Genomic DNA, 22,327 nt, shown 5'->3' with positions numbered 1-22,327 from the left:
GACTCACACTCTAACTTACTATGATTTGAACCTTTCCTGTGGGTCCAGTTTTAGATGCCGATGCTACACTTCAGGTCTACTGTATACCATGGACCAACTTATTGACGGTAAAGCACAGGAATTGCATCGGAATTAAATTCAAAAGGCACAATGCCGGCGTAAGTACAAGAGGACTGCCTCTCTAACTTTCTATGAATTGAACCTCTCCTGTAAGTCCAGTTTTAGATTCTGATGCTTCACTTCAGGTTTACTGTATCCCTTGGACCTTCTTTTTGACGATGAAGCACAGAAATTGCATCGGCATTAAATTCAAAAGGCACAATGACGACTTAAGTACAAGAGGAATGACACTCTAATTTTGTATGATTTGAACCTCTCCTGTGAGTCCAGTTTTAGATTCCGATGCTTCACTTCAGGTTTACAGTACCCCTTGGACCTTCTTATTGACGAATAAATACAGATATTGCATCCGAATTTAATGCAAATTGCAGAATGCCGGCTTAAGTACAAGAAGACTGACACTCTAACTTTCTATGATTTGAACCTCTCCTGTAAGTCCAGTTTTATATTCTGATGCTTCACTTCAGGTTTAATGTATCCCTTGGACCTTCGTTTTGACGATGGAGCACAGAAATTGCATCGGAATTAAATTCAAATGGCACAGTGCCGACTTAAGTACAAGAGGACGGACACTGTAACTTTCAATGATTTGAACCTCGCCTGTGAGTCAAGTATTAGATTCCGATGCTTCACTTAAGGTTTATTGTATACCTTGGACCTTCATATTGACGATGAAACACAGAAATTGCATCGGAATGAAATTAAAAAAAGCACAATGCCGATTAAAGTACAAGAGGACTGACACTCTAACTTTCTATGATATGACCCACTCCTGTGAGTCCAGTATTGTATTCCGATGCTTCACTTCAGGTTTACTGTATCCCTTGGACCTACTAAATGACGATGAAGCACTGAAATTGCATCCGTATTTAATACAAAAGGCATCATGCTGACTTAGGTACAAGACGAAAGACACTCTAACTTAATGTGATTTGAACCTCTCCTGTATGTCCAGTTTTAGATTCCGATGCTTCACTTCAGGTTCACTGTATACCTTGGACCTACTTATTGACGATGAAACACAGAAATTGCATCGGATTTAAATTGAAAAGGCACAATGCCGACTTAAATACAAGAGGACTGACACTCTAACTTTCTATGATTTGAACCTCTCCTGTGAGGCCAGTTTTAGATTCGGATGCTTCGCTCCAGGTTTACTGTATACCTTGGACCGTCTTATTGACGATGATGCACAGAAATGGCCTCGGAATTAAATTCAAAGATCACAATGCCGACTTAAGTAGGAGTGGACTGACACTCTAACTTTCTATGATTTCAACCTCTCCTGTGAGTCCAGTTTGAGATTTTGATGCTTCACTTCAGGTTAACGGTACCCCTTGGACCTTCTTATTGACGAATAAATACAGATATTGCATCCGAATTTAATGCAAAAGGCACAATGCCGGCTTAAGTACAAGAAGACTGACACTCTAACTTTCTATGATTTCAACCTCTCCTGTAAGATTCTGATGCTTCACTTCAGGTTTACTGTATCCCTTGGACCATCTTTTTGACGATGGAGCACAGAAATTGCATCGGCATTAAATTCAAAAGGCACAATGACGACTTAAGTACAAGAGGACTGACACTCTAACTTTCTATGATTTGAAACTCACCTGTGAGTCCAGTCTTAGTTTCCGATGCTTTACTTCAGGTTTACTGTATACCTTGGACTTTCTTATTGACAATGAAACACAGAAATTGCATCCGAATTTAATACAAAAGGCACAATGCCGACTTAAGTACAAGGGGACTGAAACTCTAACTTTATATGATTTGAACCTCTCTTGTGAGTCCAGTTTTAGATTCTGATGCTTCACTTCAAGTTTACTGTATCCCTTGGACCTTCTTATTGACGATGAAACACAGAAATTGCATCCGAAATTAATACCAAAGGCACAATGCAGACTTAAGTACAAGAGGACTGACACTCTAAGTTCCTATGATTTGAACCCCTCCTGTGAGTCCCGTTTTAGATTCCAATGCTTCACTTCAGGTTTACTGTATCCCTTGGACCTTCTTATTGACGATGAAACACAGAAAATTCATCCGGATTAAATTCAAAAGGCACCATGCCGACTTAAGCACAAGGGGACTGATACTCTAACTTTCTATGATTTGATCCTCTCCTGTGAGTCCAGTTTTAGATTCCGATGCTTCACTTCCGGTTAACTGTATCCCTTGGACCTTCTTATTGACGATGAAACGCAGAAATTGCATCCGAATTTAATACAAAAGGCACAATTCCGACTTAGGTACATGAGACCTGACACTCTCACTATCTATGATTTGAATCTCTCCTGTGAGTCCAGTTTTCGATTCCAATGCTTCACTTCAGGTTTACTGTATCCCTAGGACCTACTTTTTGACGATGAAGCATAGAAATTGCATCGGAATTAACTTTAAAAGGCAAAATGCCGACTTAACTGAAAGAGGACCGACACTCTAACTTTCTATGATTTGAACCTCTCCTGTGAGTCGAGTTTTAGAATCCGATGCTTCACTTCAGATTTACTGTATCCCTTGGACCTTCTTGTTGACGATGAAACACAGAAATTGCATCCGAATTTAATACAAGAGGCACAATGCCGACTTAGGTACAAGAGGACTCACACTCTAACTTTCTATGATTTGAACCTTTCCTGTGGGTCCAGTTTTAGATGCCGATTCTACACTTCAGGTCTACTGTATACCATGGACCAACTTATTGACGGTGAAGCACAGGAATTGCATCGGAATTAAATTCAAAAGGCACAATGCCGACTTAAGTACAAGAGGACGGACACTCTAACTTTCGTTGATTTGAAACTCTCCTGTGAGTCCAGTTTCAGTTTCCGATACTATACTTCAGGTTTACTGTATACCATGGACGTTCTTATTGACAATGAAGCAAAGAAATTGCATCGGAATTAAATTCAAAAGGCACAATGCCGGCGTAAGTACAAGAGGACGGACACTGTAAATTTCTATGATTTGTACCCCTCCTGTGAGTCAAGTTTTAGATCCCGATTCTTCATTTCAGGTTTACTGTATACCTTGGACCTTCTTATTGACGATGAAACACAGAAATTGCATCGGAATTAAATTAAAAAAAGCACAATGACGACTAAAGTAGAAGAGGACTGACACTCTAACTTTCAATGATATGACCCACTCCTGTGAGTCCAGTATTGGATTCCGATGCTTCACTTCAGGTTTACTGTATCCCTTGGACACTCTAACTGACGATGAAACACAGAAATTGCATCGGATTTAAATTCAAAAAGCACAATGCCGACTTAGGTACAAGAGGACTGACACTCAAACTTTCTATGATTTGAACCTCTCCTGTGAGGCCAGTTTTAGATTCGGATGCTTCGCTCGAGGTTTACTGTATACTTTGGACCGTCTTATTGTCGATGATGCACAGAAATGGCTTCGGAATTAAATTCAAAAGGCACAATGCCGACTTAAGCAGGAGTGGACTGACACTCTAACTTTCTATGATTTCAACCTTTCCTGTGAGTCCAGTTTTAGATTCCGATGCTTCACTTCAGGTTAACTGTACCCCTTGGACCTTCTTCTTGACGAATTAATATAGATATTGAATCCGAATTTAATGCAAATGGCACAATGCCGGCTTAAGTACAAGAAGACTGACACTCTAACTTTCTATGATTTGAACCTCTCCTGTAAGTCCAGTTTTAGATTCTAATGCTTCACTTCAGGTTTAATGTATCCCTTGGACCTTCATTTTGAAGATGGAGCACAGAAATTGCATCGGAATTAAATTCAAAAGGCACAGTGACGACTTAAGTACAAGAGGACTGACACTCTAACTTTCTATGATATGAAACTCTCCTGTGAGTCCAGTTTTAGATTCCGATGCTGCACTTCAGGTTTACTGTATCCCTTGGAGCTTCTTGTTGACGATGAAACACAGAAATTGCATTAGAATTTAATACAAAAGGCACAATGCCGACTTAAGTACAAGTGGACTGATACTCTAACTTTCTATGATTTGAACCTCTCCTGTAAGTCCAGTTTTAGATTTCGATGCATCACTTCAGGTTTACTGTATCCCTTTAACCTTCTTATTGACGATGAAACACAGAAATTGCATCGGAATTAAATTCAAATGGCACAGTGCCGACCTAAGTAAAAGAGGACGGACACTGTAACTTTCTATGATTTGTACCTCTCCTGTGAGTCAAGTTTTTGATTCCGATGCTTCACTTCAGGTTTACTGTATACCTTGGACCTTCTTATTGACGAAGAAACACAGAAATTGCATCCGAAATTAATACAAAAGGCACAATGCAGACTTAAGTACAAGACGACTGACACTCTAACTTCCTATGATTTGAACCCCTCCTGTGAGTCCCGTTTTAGATTCCAATGCTTCACTTCAGGTTTACTGTATCCCTTGGACCTTCTTATTGACGATGAAACACAGAAAATTCATCCGAATTAAATTCAAAAGGCACAATGCCGACTTAAGCACAAGGGGACTGATACTCTAACTTTCTATGATTTGAACCTCTCCTGTGAGTCCAGTTTTAGATTCCGATGCTTCACTTCCGGTTAACTGTATCCCTTGGACCTTCTTATTGACGATGAAACGCAGAAATTGCATCCGAATTTAATACAAAAGGCACAATTCCGACTTAGGTACATGAGGACTGACACTCTCACTATCTATGATTTGAATCTCTCCTGTGAGACTAGTTTTCGATTCCAATGCTTCACGTCAGGTTAACTGTATCCCTAGGACCTACTTTTTGACGATGAAGCACAGAAATTGCATCGGAATTAAATTTAAAAGGCAAAATGCCGACTTAAGTGAAAGAGGGCCGACACTCTAACTTTCTATGATTTGAACCTCTCCTGTGAGTCGAGTTTTAGAATCCGATGCTTCACTTCAGATTTACTGTATCCCTTGGACCTTCTTGTTGACGATGAAACACAGAAATTGCATCCGAATTTAATACAAGAGGCACAATGCCGACTTAGGTACAAGAGGACTCACACTCTAACTTTCTATGATTTGAACCTTTCCTGTGGGTCCAGTTTTAGATGCCGATGCTACACTTCAGGTCTACAGTATACCATGGACCAACTTATTGACGGTGAAGCACAGGAATTGCATCGGAATTAAATTCAAAAGTAACAATGCCGACTTCAGTACGAGAGGACGGACACTCTAACTTTCGTTGATTTGAAACTCTCCTGTGAGTCCAGTTTCAGTTACGGATACTATACTTCAGGTTTACTGTATACCATGGCCGTTCTTATTGACAATGAAGCAAAGAAATTGCATCGGAATTAAATTCAAAAGGCACAATGCCGGCGTAAGTACAAGAGGACTGCCTCTCTAACTTTCTATGAATTGAACCTCTCCTGTAAGTCCAGTTTTAGATTCTGATGCTTCACTGCAGGTTTACTGTATCCCTTGGACCTTCTTTTTGACGATGAAGCACAGAAATTGCATCGGCATTAAATTCAAAAGGCACAATGACGACTTAAGTACAAGAGGAATGACACTCTAACTTTATATGATTTGAACCTCTCCTGTGAGTCCAGTTTTAGATTCCGATGCTTCACTTCAGGTTTACAGTACCCCTTGGACCTTCTTATTGACGAATAAATACAGATATTGCATCCGAATTTAATGCAAATTGCAGAATGCCGACTTAAGTACAAGAAGACTGACACTCTAACTTTCTATGATTTGAACCTCTCCTGTAAGACCAGTTTAAGATTCTGATGCTTCACTTCAGGTTTAATGTATCCCTTGGACCTTCTTTTTGACGATGGAGCACAGAAATTGCATCGGAATTAAATTGAAATGGCACAGTGCCGACTTAAGTACAAGAGGACGGACACTGTAACTTTCTATGATTTGTACCTCTCCTGTGAGTCAAGTTTTAGATCCCGATGCTTCATTTCAGGTTTACTGTATACCTTGGACCTTGTAATTGACGATGAAACACAGAAATTGCATCGGAATTAAATTAAAAAAAGCACAATGCCGACTAAAGTACAAGAGGACTGACACTCTAACTTTCAATGATATGACCCACTCCTGTGAGTCCAGTATTGTATTCCGATGCTTCACTTCAGGATTACTGTATCCCTTGGACACTCTAACTGACGATGAAACACAGAAATTGCATCGGATTTAAATTCAAAAAGCACAATGCCGACTTAGGTACAAGAGGACTGACACTCAAACTTTCTATGATTTGAACCTCTCCTGTGAGGCCAGTTTTAGATTCGGATGCTTCGCTCCAGGTTTACTGTATACTTTGGACCGCCTTATTGACGATGATGCACAGAAATGGCTTCGGAATTAAATTCAAAAGGCACAATGCCGACTTAAGTATGAGTGGACTGACACTCTAACTTTCTATGATTTCAACCTTTCCTGTGAGTCCAGTTTTAGATTCCGATGCTTCACTTCAGGTTAACTGTACCCCTTGGACTTTCTTCTTGACGAATAAATATAGATATTGAATCCGAATTTAATGCAAATGGCACAATGCCGGCTTAAGTACAAGAAGACTGACACTCTAACTTTCTATGATTTGAACCTCTCCTGTAAGTCCAGTTTTAGATTCTGATGCTTCACTTCAGGTTTAATGTATCCCTTGGACCTTCATTTTGACGATGGAGCACAGAAATTGCATCGGAATTAAATTCAAAAGGCACAGTGACGACTTAAGTACAAGAGGACTGACACTCTAACTTTCTATGATATGAAACTCTCCTGTAAGTCCAGTTTTAGATTCCGATGCTGCACTTCAGGTTTACTGTATCCCTTGGACCTTCTTGTTGACGATGAAACACAGAAATTGCATTAGAATTTAATACAAAAGGCACAATGCCGACTTAAGTACAAGTGGACTGATACTCTAACTTTCTATGATTTGAACCTCTCCTGTAAGTCCAGTTTTAGATTCCGATGCATCACTTCAGGTTTACTATATCCCTTTAACCTCCTTATTGACGATGAAACACAGAAATTGCATCGGAATTAAATTCAAATGGCACAGTGCCGACCTAAGTAAAAGAGGACGGACACTGTAACTTTCTATGATTTGTACCTCTCCTGTGAGTCAAGTTTTGGATTCCGATGCTTCACTTCAGGTTTACTGTATACCTTGGACCTTCTTATTGACGAAGAAACACAGAAATTGCATCCGAAATTAATACAAAAGGCACAATGCAGACTTAAGTACAAGACGACTGACACTCTAACTTCCTATGATTTGAACCCCTCCTGTGAGTCCCGTTTTAGATTCCAATGCTTCACTTCAGGTTTACTGTATCCCTTGGACCTTCTTATTGACGATGAAACACAGAAAATTCATCCGAATTAAATTCAAAAGGCACAATGCCGACTTAAGCACAAGGGGACTGATACTCTAACTTTCTATGATTTGAACCTCTCCTGTGAGTCCAGTTTTAGATTCCGATGCTTCACTTCCGGTTAACTGTATCCCTTGGACCTTCTTATTGACGATGAAACGCAGAAATTGCATCCGAATTTAATACAAAAGGCACAATTCCGACTTAGGTACATGAGGACTGACACTCTCACTATCTATGATTTGAATCTCTCCTGTGAGACTAGTTTTCGATTCCAATGCTTCACGTCAGGTTAACTGTATCCCTAGGACCTACTTTTTGACGATGAAGCATAGAAATTGCATCGGAATTAAATTTAAAAGGCAAAATGCCGACTTAAGTGAAAGAGGACCGACACTCTAACTTTCTATGATTTGAACCTCTCCTGTGAGTCGAGTTTTAGAATCCGATGCTTCACTTCAGATTTACTGTATCCCTTGGACCTTCTTGTTGACGATGAAACACAGAAATTGCATCCGAATTTAATACAAGAGGCACAATGCCGACTTAGGTACAAGAGGACTCACACTCTAACTTTCTATGATTTGAACCTTTCCTGTGGGTCCAGTTTTAGATGCCGATGCTACACTTCAGGTCTACAGTATACCATGGACCAACTTATTGACGGTGAAGCACAGGAATTGCATCGGAATTAAATTCAAAAGTAACAATGCCGACTTCAGTACGAGAGGACGGACACTCTAACTTTCGTTGATTTGAAACTCTCCTGTGAGTCCAGTTTCAGTTACGGATACTATACTTCAGGTTTACTGTATACCATGGCCGTTCTTATTGACAATGAAGCAAAGAAATTGCATCGGAATTAAATTCAAAAGGCACAATGCCGGCGTAAGTACAAGAGGACTGCCTCTCTAACTTTCTATGAATTGAACCTCTCCTGTAAGTCCAGTTTTAGATTCTGATGCTTCACTGCAGGTTTACTGTATCCCTTGGACCTTCTTTTTGACGATGAAGCACAGAAATTGCATCGGCATTAAATTCAAAAGGCACAATGACGACTTAAGTACAAGAGGAATGACACTCTAACTTTATATGATTTGAACCTCTCCTGTGAGTCCAGTTTTAGATTCCGATGCTTCACTTCAGGTTTACAGTACCCCTTGGACCTTCTTATTGACGAATAAATACAGATATTGCATCCGAATTTAATGCAAATTGCAGAATGCCGACTTAAGTACAAGAAGACTGACACTCTAACTTTCTATGATTTGAACCTCTCCTGTAAGACCAGTTTAAGATTCTGATGCTTCACTTCAGGTTTAATGTATCCCTTGGACCTTCTTTTTGACGATGGAGCACAGAAATTGCATCGGAATTAAATTGAAATGGCACAGTGCCGACTTAAGTACAAGAGGACGGACACTGTAACTTTCTATGATTTGTACCTCTCCTGTGAGTCAAGTTTTAGATCCCGATGCTTCATTTCAGGTTTACTGTATACCTTGGACCTTGTAATTGACGATGAAACACAGAAATTGCATCGGAATTAAATTAAAAAAAGCACAATGCCGACTAAAGTACAAGAGGACTGACACTCTAACTTTCAATGATATGACCCACTCCTGTGAGTCCAGTATTGTATTCCGATGCTTCACTTCAGGATTACTGTATCCCTTGGACACTCTAACTGACGATGAAACACAGAAATTGCATCGGATTTAAATTCAAAAAGCACAATGCCGACTTAGGTACAAGAGGACTGACACTCAAACTTTCTATGATTTGAACCTCTCCTGTGAGGCCAGTTTTAGATTCGGATGCTTCGCTCCAGGTTTACTGTATACTTTGGACCGCCTTATTGACGATGATGCACAGAAATGGCTTCGGAATTAAATTCAAAAGGCACAATGCCGACTTAAGTATGAGTGGACTGACACTCTAACTTTCTATGATTTCAACCTTTCCTGTGAGTCCAGTTTTAGATTCCGATGCTTCACTTCAGGTTAACTGTACCCCTTGGACTTTCTTCTTGACGAATAAATATAGATATTGAATCCGAATTTAATGCAAATGGCACAATGCCGGCTTAAGTACAAGAAGACTGACACTCTAACTTTCTATGATTTGAACCTCTCCTGTAAGTCCAGTTTTAGATTCTGATGCTTCACTTCAGGTTTAATGTATCCCTTGGACCTTCATTTTGACGATGGAGCACAGAAATTGCATCGGAATTAAATTCAAAAGGCACAGTGACGACTTAAGTACAAGAGGACTGACACTCTAACTTTCTATGATATGAAACTCTCCTGTAAGTCCAGTTTTAGATTCCGATGCTGCACTTCAGGTTTACTGTATCCCTTGGACCTTCTTGTTGACGATGAAACACAGAAATTGCATTAGAATTTAATACAAAAGGCACAATGCCGACTTAAGTACAAGTGGACTGATACTCTAACTTTCTATGATTTGAACCTCTCCTGTAAGTCCAGTTTTAGATTCCGATGCATCACTTCAGGTTTACTATATCCCTTTAACCTCCTTATTGACGATGAAACACAGAAATTGCATCGGAATTAAATTCAAATGGCACAGTGCCGACCTAAGTAAAAGAGGACGGACACTGTAACTTTCTATGATTTGTACCTCTCCTGTGAGTCAAGTTTTGGATTCCGATGCTTCACTTCAGGTTTACTGTATACCTTGGACCTTCTTATTGACGAAGAAACACAGAAATTGCAGCGGAATTAAATTAAATAAAAGCACAATGCCGCCTAAAGTACAAGAGGACTGACACTCTAACTTTCAATTATATGACACACTCCTGTGAGTCCAGTATTGGATTCCGATGCTTCACTTCAGGTTTACTGTATCCCTTGGACCAACTAATTGACGATGAAGCACTGAAATTGCGTCCGAATTTAATACAAAAGGCATCATGCTGACTTAGGTACAAGAGGAAAGACACTCTAACTTTATGTGATTTGAACCTCTCCTATATGTCCAGTTTTAGATTCCGATGCTTCACTTCAGGTTCACTGTATACCTTGGACCCACTTATTGACGATGAAACACAGAAATTGCATCGGATTTAAATTCAAAAGGCACAATGCCGACTTAAGTACAAGAGGACTGACACTCTAACTTTCTTTGATTTGAACCTCTCCTGTAAATCCAGTTTAAGATTCTGATGCTTCACTTCAGGTTTACTGTATCCCTTGGACCTTCTTTTTGACGTTGGAGCACAGAAATTGCATCGGAATTAATTTCAAAAGGCACAATGACGACTTAAGTACAAGAGGACTGACACTCTAACTTTCTATGATTTGACCCACTCCTGTGAGTCCAGTTTTAGATTCCGATGCTTCACTTCAGGTTTACTGTATCCCTTGGACCTACTAATTGACGACGAAGCACTGAAATTGCATCCGAATTTAATACAAAAGGCACAATGCCGACTTAAGTACAAGAGGTCTGACACTCTAACTTTCTATGATTTGAACCTCTCCTGTGAGTCCAGTTTTATATTCCGATGCTTCACTTCATGTTCACCGTATACCTTGGACCTTCTTATTGACGATGAAACACAGAAATTGCATCGGAATTAAATTCAAAAGGCACAATGAAGACTTAAGTAGAAGAGGACTGACACTCTAACTTTCTATGATTTGAACCTCCCCTGTGAGTCCAGTTTTAGATTCGGCTGCTTCACTTCAGGTTTTCTGTATACCTTGTACCATCTTATTGGCGATGAAGCACAGACATGGCTTCGGAATTAAATTCAAAATGCACAATGCCGACTTAAGAAGGAGAGGACTGACACTCTAACTTTCTATGATTTGAACCTCCCCTGTGAATCCAGTTTTAGATTCCGATGCTTCACTTCAGGTTTACTCTATTCCATGGACCTTCTTATTGACGATGAAACACAGAAATTGCATCCTAATTTAATACAAAAGGCAACATGCTGACTTAAGTACAAGAGGAAAGACACTCTAACTTTATGTGATTTGAACCTCTCCTGTAAGTCCAGTTTTAGATTACGATGCTTCACTTCAGGTTCACTGTATACCTTGGACCTTCTTGTTGACGATAAAACACAGAAATTGTATCGGATTTAAATTCAAAAGGCACAAGAGGACTGACATTCTAACTTTCTATGATTTGAACCTCTCCTGTGAGGCCCGTTTTAGATTCGGATGCTTCGCTTCAGGTTTACTGTATAGCTTGGACCGTCTTATTGACGATGAAGCTCAGAAATGGCTTCGGAATTAAATTCAAAAGGCACAATGCCGATTTAAGTAGGAGAGAACTGACACTCTAAAATTCTATTATTTGAACCTCTCCTGTAAGTCCAGTTTAAGACTCTGATGCTTCACTTCAGGTTTACTGTATCCCTTGGACCTTCTTATTGACGATGAAACACAGATATTGCATCCGAAATTAATACAAAAGGCACAATGACGACTTAAGTACAAAAGGACTGACACTCTAACTTTCTATGATTTGAACCTCTCCTGTGAGTACAGTTTTAGATTCCGATGCTTCACTTCAGGTTTAGTGTATCCCTTGGACCTTCTTATTGACGATGAAGCACAGAAATTGCTTCGGAATTAAATTCAAAAGGCATAATAGCGACTTAAGTACAAGAGGACTGACACTCTAACTTTCTATGATTTGAACCCCTCCTATGAGTCCAGTTTTAGATTCCGATGCTTCACTTCAGGTTTACTGCATCCCTTGAACCTTCTTGTTGACGATGAAACACAGAAATTGCACCGGAATTAAATTCAAAAGGCACAATGCCGACTTAAGTACAGGAGGAATGACACTCTAACATTCTATGATTTGAACCTCTCCTGTGAGTCCAGTTTTAGATTCCGATACTTCACTTCAGGTTTACTGTATCCCTTAGACCATCTTATTGACGATGAAACGCAGAAATTGCATCGTAATTAAATTTAAAAGGCACATTGCCGACTTAAGTACAAAAGGACTGACACTCTAACTTTCTATGCTGTGAACCGCTCCTGTGAGTCGAGTTTTAGATTCCGATGCTTCACTTCAGGTTTACTGTATCCCTGGGACCTTCTTATTGACGATGAAGCACAGAAATTGCTTCGGAATTAAATTCAAAAAGCACAATGCCGACTTAAGTACATGAGGACTGACACTCTAACTTTCTATGATTTGAACCTCACCTGTGAGTCCAGTTTTAGATTCCGATGCTTCACTTCAGGTTTTACTGTATACCTTTTACCTTCTTATTGACGATGAAGCACAGAAATTGCATCGGAATAAAATTCAAAAGGCGCAATGCCGACTTAAGTACAAGAGGACTGCCACTCTAACTTTCTATGATTTGAACCTCTCCTGTGAGTCCAGTTTTAGATTCCGATGCTTATCTTCAGGTTTACTGTATACCTTGGACCTTGTTATTGACGATGAAACACAGAAATTTCATGGGAATTAAATTCAAAATGCACAATGCCGACTTAAGTACAGGAGGACTGACACTCTAACTTTCTATGATTTGAACCTCTCCTTTGAGACCAGTTTTAGATTCCGATGCCTCACTTCAGGTTTATTGTATCTCAGGGACCTTCTTATTGACGATGAAGCACAGAAATTGCATCGGAATTAAATTCAAAAGGCGCAATGCCGACTTAAGTACAAGAGGACTGACACTCTAACATGATATGATTGGAACCTCTAATGTGAGTCCAGTTATAGAATCCAAAGTTTCACTTCAGGTTTACTGTTTCCCATGGACCTTCGTATTGACGATGGAACACAGAAAATGCATCGGAATTAAATTCAAAAGGCACAGTGACGACCTAAGTACAAGGGGACAGACACTCTAACTTTCTATGATTTGAACCTCTCCTTTGAGTCCCGTTTTAGATTCCGATGCTTCACTTCAGGTTTACTGTATCCCTTGGACCTTGGTATTGACGATGAAGCACAGAAATTGCATCGGAATTAAATTCAAAAGGCACAGTGCCGACTTAAGTACCAGAGGACTGACACTCTAACTTTCTATGATTTGAACCTCTCCTGTGGGTCCAGTTTTAAATTCCGATGCTTCACTTCCGGTTTACTGTATCCCTTGGACCTTCTTATTGACGATGAAACACAGAAATTGCATCCGAATTTAATACAATAGGCACAATATCGACTTAAATACAAGAGCACAGACACTCTCACTTACTGTGATTTGAACGTCTTCTGTGAGTACAGTTTTAGAATCTGATGCTTCACTTCAGGTCTACTGTATCCCTTGGACCTTCTTATTGCCGATAAAGCACATACATTGCATCCGAATTTAATACAAAAGGCACAATGCTGACTGATGTACATGCGGACTGACACTCTAACTTTCTATGATTTGAACCTCTCCTGTGAGTCCAGTTTTAGATTCCGATGCGTCACTTCAGCTTTACTGTGTCCCTTGGACCTTCTTATTGACGATGAAACACAGAAATTGCATCCGAATTTAATACAAAAGGCACAATTCCGACTTAGGTACAAGAGGACTGACACTCTCACGTTCTATGAATTGAACCTCTCCTGTGAGTCCAGTTTTAAATTCCAATGCTTCACTTCTGGTTTACTGTATCCCTTGTACCTTCTTGTTGACGATGAAGCATAGAAATTGCATCGGAATTAAATTTAAAAGGCACAATGCCGACTTAAGTAAAAGAGGACCGACACTCTAACTTTCTAAGATTTCAACCTCTCCTGTGAGTCGAGTTTTAGATGCCGATGTTTCACTTCAGGTTTACTGTATCCCTTGGACCTTCTTATCGACGATGAAACACGGAAATTGCATCCGAACTCAATACAAATGGCACAACGCCGACTTAAGTAAAAGAGGACTCACACTCTAACTTTCTATTATTTGAACCTCGCCTGTGAGTCCAGTTATAAAATCCGAAGCTTCACTTCAGGTTTACTGTATCCCTATGACCTTCTTATTGTTGATGCAGCACAGAAATTGCATCGGAATTAAATTCAAAAGGCACAATGCCGACTTAAGTACAGGAGGACTGACACTCTAACTTTCTGTGATTTGAACGTCTCCTGTGAAACCAGATTTAGATTCCGATGATTCACTTCAGGTTTACGGTATCCCTTGGACCTTCTTATTGACGAATAAATACAGATATTGCATCCGAATTTAATGCAAAAGGCACAATGCCGGCTTAAGTACAAGAAGACTGACACTCTAACTTTCTATGATTTCAACCTCTCCTGTAAGATTCTGATGCTTCACTTCAGGTTTACTGTATCCCTTGGACCATCTTTTTGACGATGGAGCACAGAAATTGCATCGGCATTAAATTCAAAAGGCACAATGACGACTTAAGTACAAGAGGACTGACACTCTAACTTTCTATGATTTGAACCTCTCCTGTGAGTCCAGTTTTAGATTCCGATGCTTCACTTCCGGTTAACTGTATCCCTTGGACCTTCTTATTGACGATGAAACACAGAAATTGCATCCGAATTTAATACAAGAGGCACAATGCCGACTTAGGTACAAGAGGACTCACACTCTAACTTACTATGATTTGAACCTTTCCTGTGGGTCCAGTTTTAGATGCCGATGCTACACTTCAGGTCTACTGTATACCATGGACCAACTTATTGACGGTAAAGCACAGGAATTGCATCGGAATTAAATTCAAAAGGCACAATGCCGACTTAAGTACAAGAGGACGGACACTCTAACTTTCGTTGATTTGAAACTCTCCTGTGAGTCCAGTTTCAGTTTCCGATACTATACTTCAGGTTTACTGCATACCATGGACGTTCTTATTGACAATGAAGCAAAGAAATTGCATCGGAATTAAATTCAAAAGGCACAATGCCGGCGTAAGTACAAGAGGACTGCCTCTCTAACTTTCTATGAATTGAACCCCTCCTGTAAGTCCAGTTTTAGATTCTGATGCTTCACTTCAGGTTTACTGTATCCCTTGGACCTTCTTTTTGACGATGAAGCACAGAAATTGCATCGGCATTAAATTCAAAAGGCACAATGACGACTTAAGTACAAGAGGAATGACACTCTAATTTTGTATGATTTGAACCTCTCCTGTGAGTCCAGTTTTAGATTCCGATGCTTCACTTCAGGTTTACAGTACCCCTTGGACCTTCTTATTGACGAATAAATACAGATATTGCATCCGAATTTAATGCAAATTGCAGAATGCCGGCTTAAGTACAAGAAGACTGACACTCTAACTTTCTATGATTTGAACCTCTCCTGTAAGTCCAGTTTTATATTCTGATGCTTCACTTCAGGTTTAATGTATCCCTTGGACCTTCGTTTTGTCGATGGAGCACAGAAATTGCATCGGAATTAAATTCAAATGGCACAGTGCCGACTTAAGTACAAGAGGACGGACACTGTAACTTTCAATGATTTGAACCTCGCCTGTGAGTCAAGTATTAGATTCCGATGCTTCACTTAAGGTTTATTGTATACCTTGGACCTTCATATTGACGATGAAACACAGAAATTGCATCGGAATGAAATTAAAAAAAGCACAATGCCGATTAAAGTACAAGAGGACTGACACTCTAACTTTCTATGATATGACCCACTCCTGTGAGTCCAGTATTGTATTCCGATGCTTCACTTCAGGTTTACAGTACCCCTTGGACCTTCTTATTGACGAATAAATACAGATATTGCATCCGAATTTAATGCAAATTGCAGAATCCCGGCTTAAGTACAAGAAGACTGACACTCTAACTTTCTATGATTTGAACCTCTCCTGTAAGTCCAGTTTTATATTCTGATGCTTCACTTCAGGTTTAATGTATCCCTTGGACCTTCGTTTTGACGATGGAGCACAGAAATTGCATCGGAATTAAATTCAAATGGCACAGTGCCGACTTAAGTACAAGAGGCCGGACACTGTAACTTTCAATGATTTGAACCTCGCCTGTGAGTCAAGTATTAGATTCCGATGCTTCACTTAAGGTTTATTGTATACCTTGGACCTTCATATTGACGATGAAACACAGAAATTGCATCGGAATGAAATTAAAAAAAGCACAATGCCGATTAAAGTACAAGAGGACTGACACTCTAACTTTCTATGATATGACCCACTCCTGTGAGTCCAGTATTGTATTCCGATGCTTCACTTCAGGTTTACTGTATCCCTTGGACCTACTAAATGACGATGAAGCACTGAAATTGCATCCGTATTTAATACAAAAGGCATCATGCTGACTTAGGTACAAGACGAAAGACACTCTAACTTAATGTGATTTGAACCTCTCCTGTATGTCCAGTTTTAGATTCCGATGCTTCACTTCAGGTTCACTGTATACCTTGGACCTACTTATTGACGATGAAACACAGAAATTGCATCGGATTTAAATTGAAAAGGCACAATGCCGACTTAAATACAAGAGGACTGACACTCTAACTTTCTATGATTTGAACCTCTCCTGTGAGGCCAGTTTTAGATTCGGATGCTTCGCTCCAGGTTTACTGTATACCTTGGACCGTCTTATTGACGATGATGCACAGAAATGGCCTCGGAATTAAATTCAAAGATCACAATGCCGACTTAAGTAGGAGTGGACTGACACTCTAACTTTCTATGATTTCAACCTCTCCTGTGAGTCCAGTTTGAGATTTTGATGCTTCACTTCAGGTTAACGGTACCCCTTGGACCTTCTTATTGACGAATAAATACAGATATTGCATCCGAATTTAATGCAAAAGGCACAATGCCGGCTTAAGTACAAGAAGACTGACACTCTAACTTTCTATGATTTCAACCTCTCCTGTAAGATTCTGATGCTTCACTTCAGGTTTACTGTATCCCTTGGACCATCTTTTTGACGATGGAGCACAGAAATTGCATCGGCATTAAATTCAAAAGGCACAATGACGACTTAAGTACAAGAGGACTGACACTCTAACTTTCTATGATTTGAAACTCACCTGTGAGTCCAGTCTTAGTTTCCGATGCTTTACTTCAGGTTTACTGTATACCTTGGACTTTCTTATTGACAATGAAACACAGAAATTGCATCCGAATTTAATACAAAAGGCACAATGCCGACTTAAGTACAAGGGGACTGAAACTCTAACTTTATATGATTTGAACCTCTCTTGTGAGTCCAGTTTTAGATTCTGATGCTTCACTTCAAGTTTACTGTATCCCTTGGACCTTCTTATTGACGATGAAACACAGAAATTGCATCCGAAATTAATACCAAAGGCACAATGCAGACTTAAGTACAAGAGGACTGACACTCTAAGTTCCTATGATTTGAACCCCTCCTGTGAGTCCCGTTTTAGATTCCAATGCTTCACTTCAGGTTTACTGTATCCCTTGGACCTTCTTATTGACGATGAAACACAGAAAATTCATCCGGATTAAATTCAAAAGGCACCATGCCGACTTAAGCACAAGGGGACTGATACTCTAACTTTCTATGATTTGATCCTCTCCTGTGAGTCCAGTTTTAGATTCCGATGCTTCACTTCCGGTTAACTGTATCCCTTGGACCTTCTTATTGACGATGAAACGCAGAAATTGCATCCGAATTTAATACAAAAGGCACAATTCCGACTTAGGTACATGAGACCTGACACTCTCACTATCTATGATTTGAATCTCTCCTGTGAGTCCAGTTTTCGATTCCAATGCTTCACTTCAGGTTTACTGTATCCCTAGGACCTACTTTTTGACGATGAAGCATAGAAATTGCATCGGAATTAAATTTAAAAGGCAAAATGCCGACTTAACTGAAAGAGGACCGACACTCTAACTTTCTATCATTTGAACCTCTCCTGTGAGTCGAGTTTTAGAATCCGATGCTTCACTTCAGATTTACTGTATCCCTTGGACCTTCTTGTTGACGATGAAACACAGAAATTGCATCCGAATTTAATACAAGAGGCACAATGCCGACTTAGGTACAAGAGGACTCACACTCTAACTTTCTATGATTTGAACCTTTCCTGTGGGTCCAGTTTTAGATGCCGATTCTACACTTCAGGTCTACTGTATACCATGGACCAACTTATTGACGGTGAAGCACAGGAATTGCATCGGAATTAAATTCAAAAGGCACAATGCCGACTTAAGTACAAGAGGACGGACACTCTAACTTTCGTTGATTTGAAACTCTCCTGTGAGTCCAGTTTCAGTTTCTGATACTATACTTCAGGTTTACTGTATACCATGGACGTTCTTATTGACAATGAAGCAAAGAAATTGCATCGGAATTAAATTCAAAAGGCACAATGCCGGCGTAAGTACAAGAGGACTGCCTCTCTAACTTTCTATGAATTGAACCTCTCCTGTAAGTCCAGTTTTAGATTCTGATGCTTCACTTCAGGTTTACTGTATCCCTTGGACCTTCTTTTTGACGATGAAGCACAGAAATTGCATCGGCATTAAATTCAAAACGCACAATGACGACTTAAGTACAAGAGGAATGACACTCTAACTTTATATGATTTGAACCTCTCCTGTGAGTCCAGTTTTAGATCCCGATGCTTCATTTCAGGTTTACTGTATACCTTGGACCTTCTTATTGACGATGAAACACAGAAATTGCATCGGAATTAAATTAAAAAAAGCACAATGCCGACTAAAGTAGAAGAGGACTGACACTCTAACTTTCAATGATATGACCCACTCCTGTGAGTCCAGTATTGGATTCCGATGCTTCACTTCAGGTTTACTGTATCCCTTGGACACTCTAACTGACGATGAAACACAGAAATTGCATCGGATTTAAATTCAAAAAGCACAATGCCGACTTAGGTACAAGAGGACTGACACTCAAACTTTCTATGATTTGAACCTCTCCTGTGAGGCCAGTTTTAGATTCGGATGCTTCGCTCGAGGTTTACTGTATACTTTGGACCGTCTTATTGTCGATGATGCACAGAAATGGCTTCGGAATTAAATTCAAAAGGCACAATGCCGACTTAAGTAGGAGTGGACTGACACTCTAACTTTCTATGATTTCAACCTTTCCTGTGAGTCCAGTTTTAGATTCCGATGCTTCACTTCAGGTTAACTGTACCCCTTGGACCTTCTTCTTGACGAATTAATATAGATATTGAATCCGAATTTAATGCAAATGGCACAATGCCGGCTTAAGTACAAGAAGACTGACACTCTAACTTTCTATGATTTGAACCTCTCCTGTAAGTCCAGTTTTAGATTCTAATGCTTCACTTCAGGTTTAATGTATCCCTTGGACCTTCATTTTGACGATGGAGCACAGAAATTGCATCGGAATTAAATTCAAAAGGCACAGTGACGACTTAAGTACAAGAGGACTGACACTCTAACTTTCTATGATATGAAACTCTCCTGTGAGTCCAGTTTTAGATTCCGATGCTGCACTTCAGGTTTACTGTATCCCTTGGAGCTTCTTGTTGACGATGAAACACAGAAATTGCATTAGAATTTAATACAAAAGGCACAATGCCGACTTAAGTACAAGTGGACTGATACTCTAACTTTCTATGATTTGAACCTCTCCTGTAAGTCCAGTTTTAGATTTCGATGCATCACTTCAGGTTTACTGTATCCCTTTAACCTTCTTATTGACGATAAAACACAGAAATTGCATCGGAATTAAATTCAAATGGCACAGTGCCGACCTAAGTAAAAGAGGACGGACACTGTAACTTTCTATGATTTGTACCTCTCCTGTGAGTCAAGTTTTTGATTCCGATGCTTCACTTCAGGTTTACTGTATACCTTGGACCTTCTTATTGACGAAGAAACACAGAAATTGCATCCGAAATTAATACAAAAGGCACAATGCAGACTTAAGTACAAGACGACTGACACTCTAACTTCCTATGATTTGAACCCCTCCTGTGAGTCCCGTTTTAGATTCCAATGCTTCACTTCAGGTTTACTGTATCCCTTGGACCTTCTTATTGACGATGAAACACAGAAAATTCATCCGAATTAAATTCAAAAGGCACAATGCCGACTTAAGCACAAGGGGACTGATACTCTAACTTTCTATGATTTGAACCTCTCCTGTGAGTCCAGTTTTAGATTCCGATGCTTCACTTCCGGTTAACTGTATCCCTTGGACCTTCTTATTGACGATGAAACGCAGAAATTGCATCCGAATTTAATACAAAATTCACAATTCCGACTTAGGTACATGAGGACTGACACTCTCACTATCTATGATTTGAATCTCTCCTGTGAGACTAGTTTTCGATTCCAATGCTTCACGTCAGGTTAACTGTATCCCTAGGACCTACTTTTTGACGATGAAGCATAGAAATTGCATCGGAATTAAATTTAAAAGGCAAAATGCCGACTTAAGTGAAAGAGGACCGACACTCTAACTTTCTATGATTTGAACCTCTCCTGTGAGTCGAGTTTTAGAATCCGATGCTTCACTTCAGATTTACTGTATCCCTTGGACCTTCTTGTTGACGATGAAACACAGAAATTGCATCCGAATTTAATACAAGAGGCACAATGCCGACTTAGGTACAAGAGGACTCACACTCTAACTTTCTATGATTTGAACCTTTCCTGTGGGTCCAGTTTTAGATGCCGATGCTACACTTCAGGTCTACAGTATACCATGGACCAACTTATTGACGGTGAAGCACAGGAATTGCATCGGAATTAAATTCAAAAGTAACAATGCCGACTTCAGTACGAGAGGACGGACACTCTAACTTTCGTTGATTTGAAACTCTCCTGTGAGTCCAGTTTCAGTTTCCGATACTATACTTCAGGTTTACTGTATACCATGGCCGTTCTTATTGACAATGAAGCAAAGAAATTGCATCGGAATTAAATTCAAAAGGCACAATGCCGGCGTAAGTACAAGAGGACTGCCTCTCTAACTTTCTATGAATTGAACCTCTCCTGTAAGTCCAGTTTTAGATTCTGATGCTTCACTGCAGGTTTACTGTATCCCTTGGACCTTCTTTTTGACGATGAAGCACAGAAATTGCATCGGCATTAAATTCAAAAGGCACAATGACGACTTAAGTACAAGAGGAATGACACTCTAACTTTATATGATTTGAACCTCTCCTGTGAGTCCAGTTTTAGATTCCGATGCTTCACTTCAGGTTTACAGTACCCCTTGGACCTTCTTATTGACGAATAAATACAGATATTGCATCCGAATTTAATGCAAATTGCAGAATGCCGACTTAAGTACAAGAAGACTGACACTCTAACTTTCTATGATTTGAACCTCTCCTGTAAGACCAGTTTAAGATTCTGATGCTTCACTTCAGGTTTAATGTATCCCTTGGACCTTCTTTTTGACGATGGAGCACAGAAATTGCATCGGAATTAAATTGAAATGGCACAGTGCCGACTTAAGTACAAGAGGACGGACACTGTAACTTTCTATGATTTGTACCTCTCCTGTGAGTCAAGTTTTAGATCCCGATGCTTCATTTCAGGTTTACTGTATACCTTGGACCTTGTAATTGACGATGAAACACAGAAATTGCATCGGAATTAAATTAAAAAAAGCACAATGCCGACTAAAGTACAAGAGGACTGACACTCTAACTTTCAATGATATGACCCACTCCTGTGAGTCCAGTATTGTATTCCGATGCTTCACTTCAGGTTTACTGTATCCCTTGGACACTCTAACTGACGATGAAACACAGAAATTGCATCGGATTTAAATTCAAAAAGCACAATGCCGACTTAGGTACAAGAGGACTGACACTCAAACTCTCTATGATTTGAACCTCTCCTGTGAGGCCAGTTTTAGATTCGGATGCTTCGCTCCAGGTTTACTGTATACTTTGGACCGCCTTATTGACGATGATGCACAGAAATGGCTTCGGAATTAA

The sequence above is a fragment of the Schistocerca americana genome, chromosome 2 (genome assembly GCF_021461395.2).
Source record: "Schistocerca americana isolate TAMUIC-IGC-003095 chromosome 2, iqSchAmer2.1, whole genome shotgun sequence".
NCBI lineage: Eukaryota > Metazoa > Arthropoda > Insecta > Orthoptera > Acrididae > Schistocerca > Schistocerca americana.
This window is presented reverse-complemented; position numbering follows the sequence as displayed.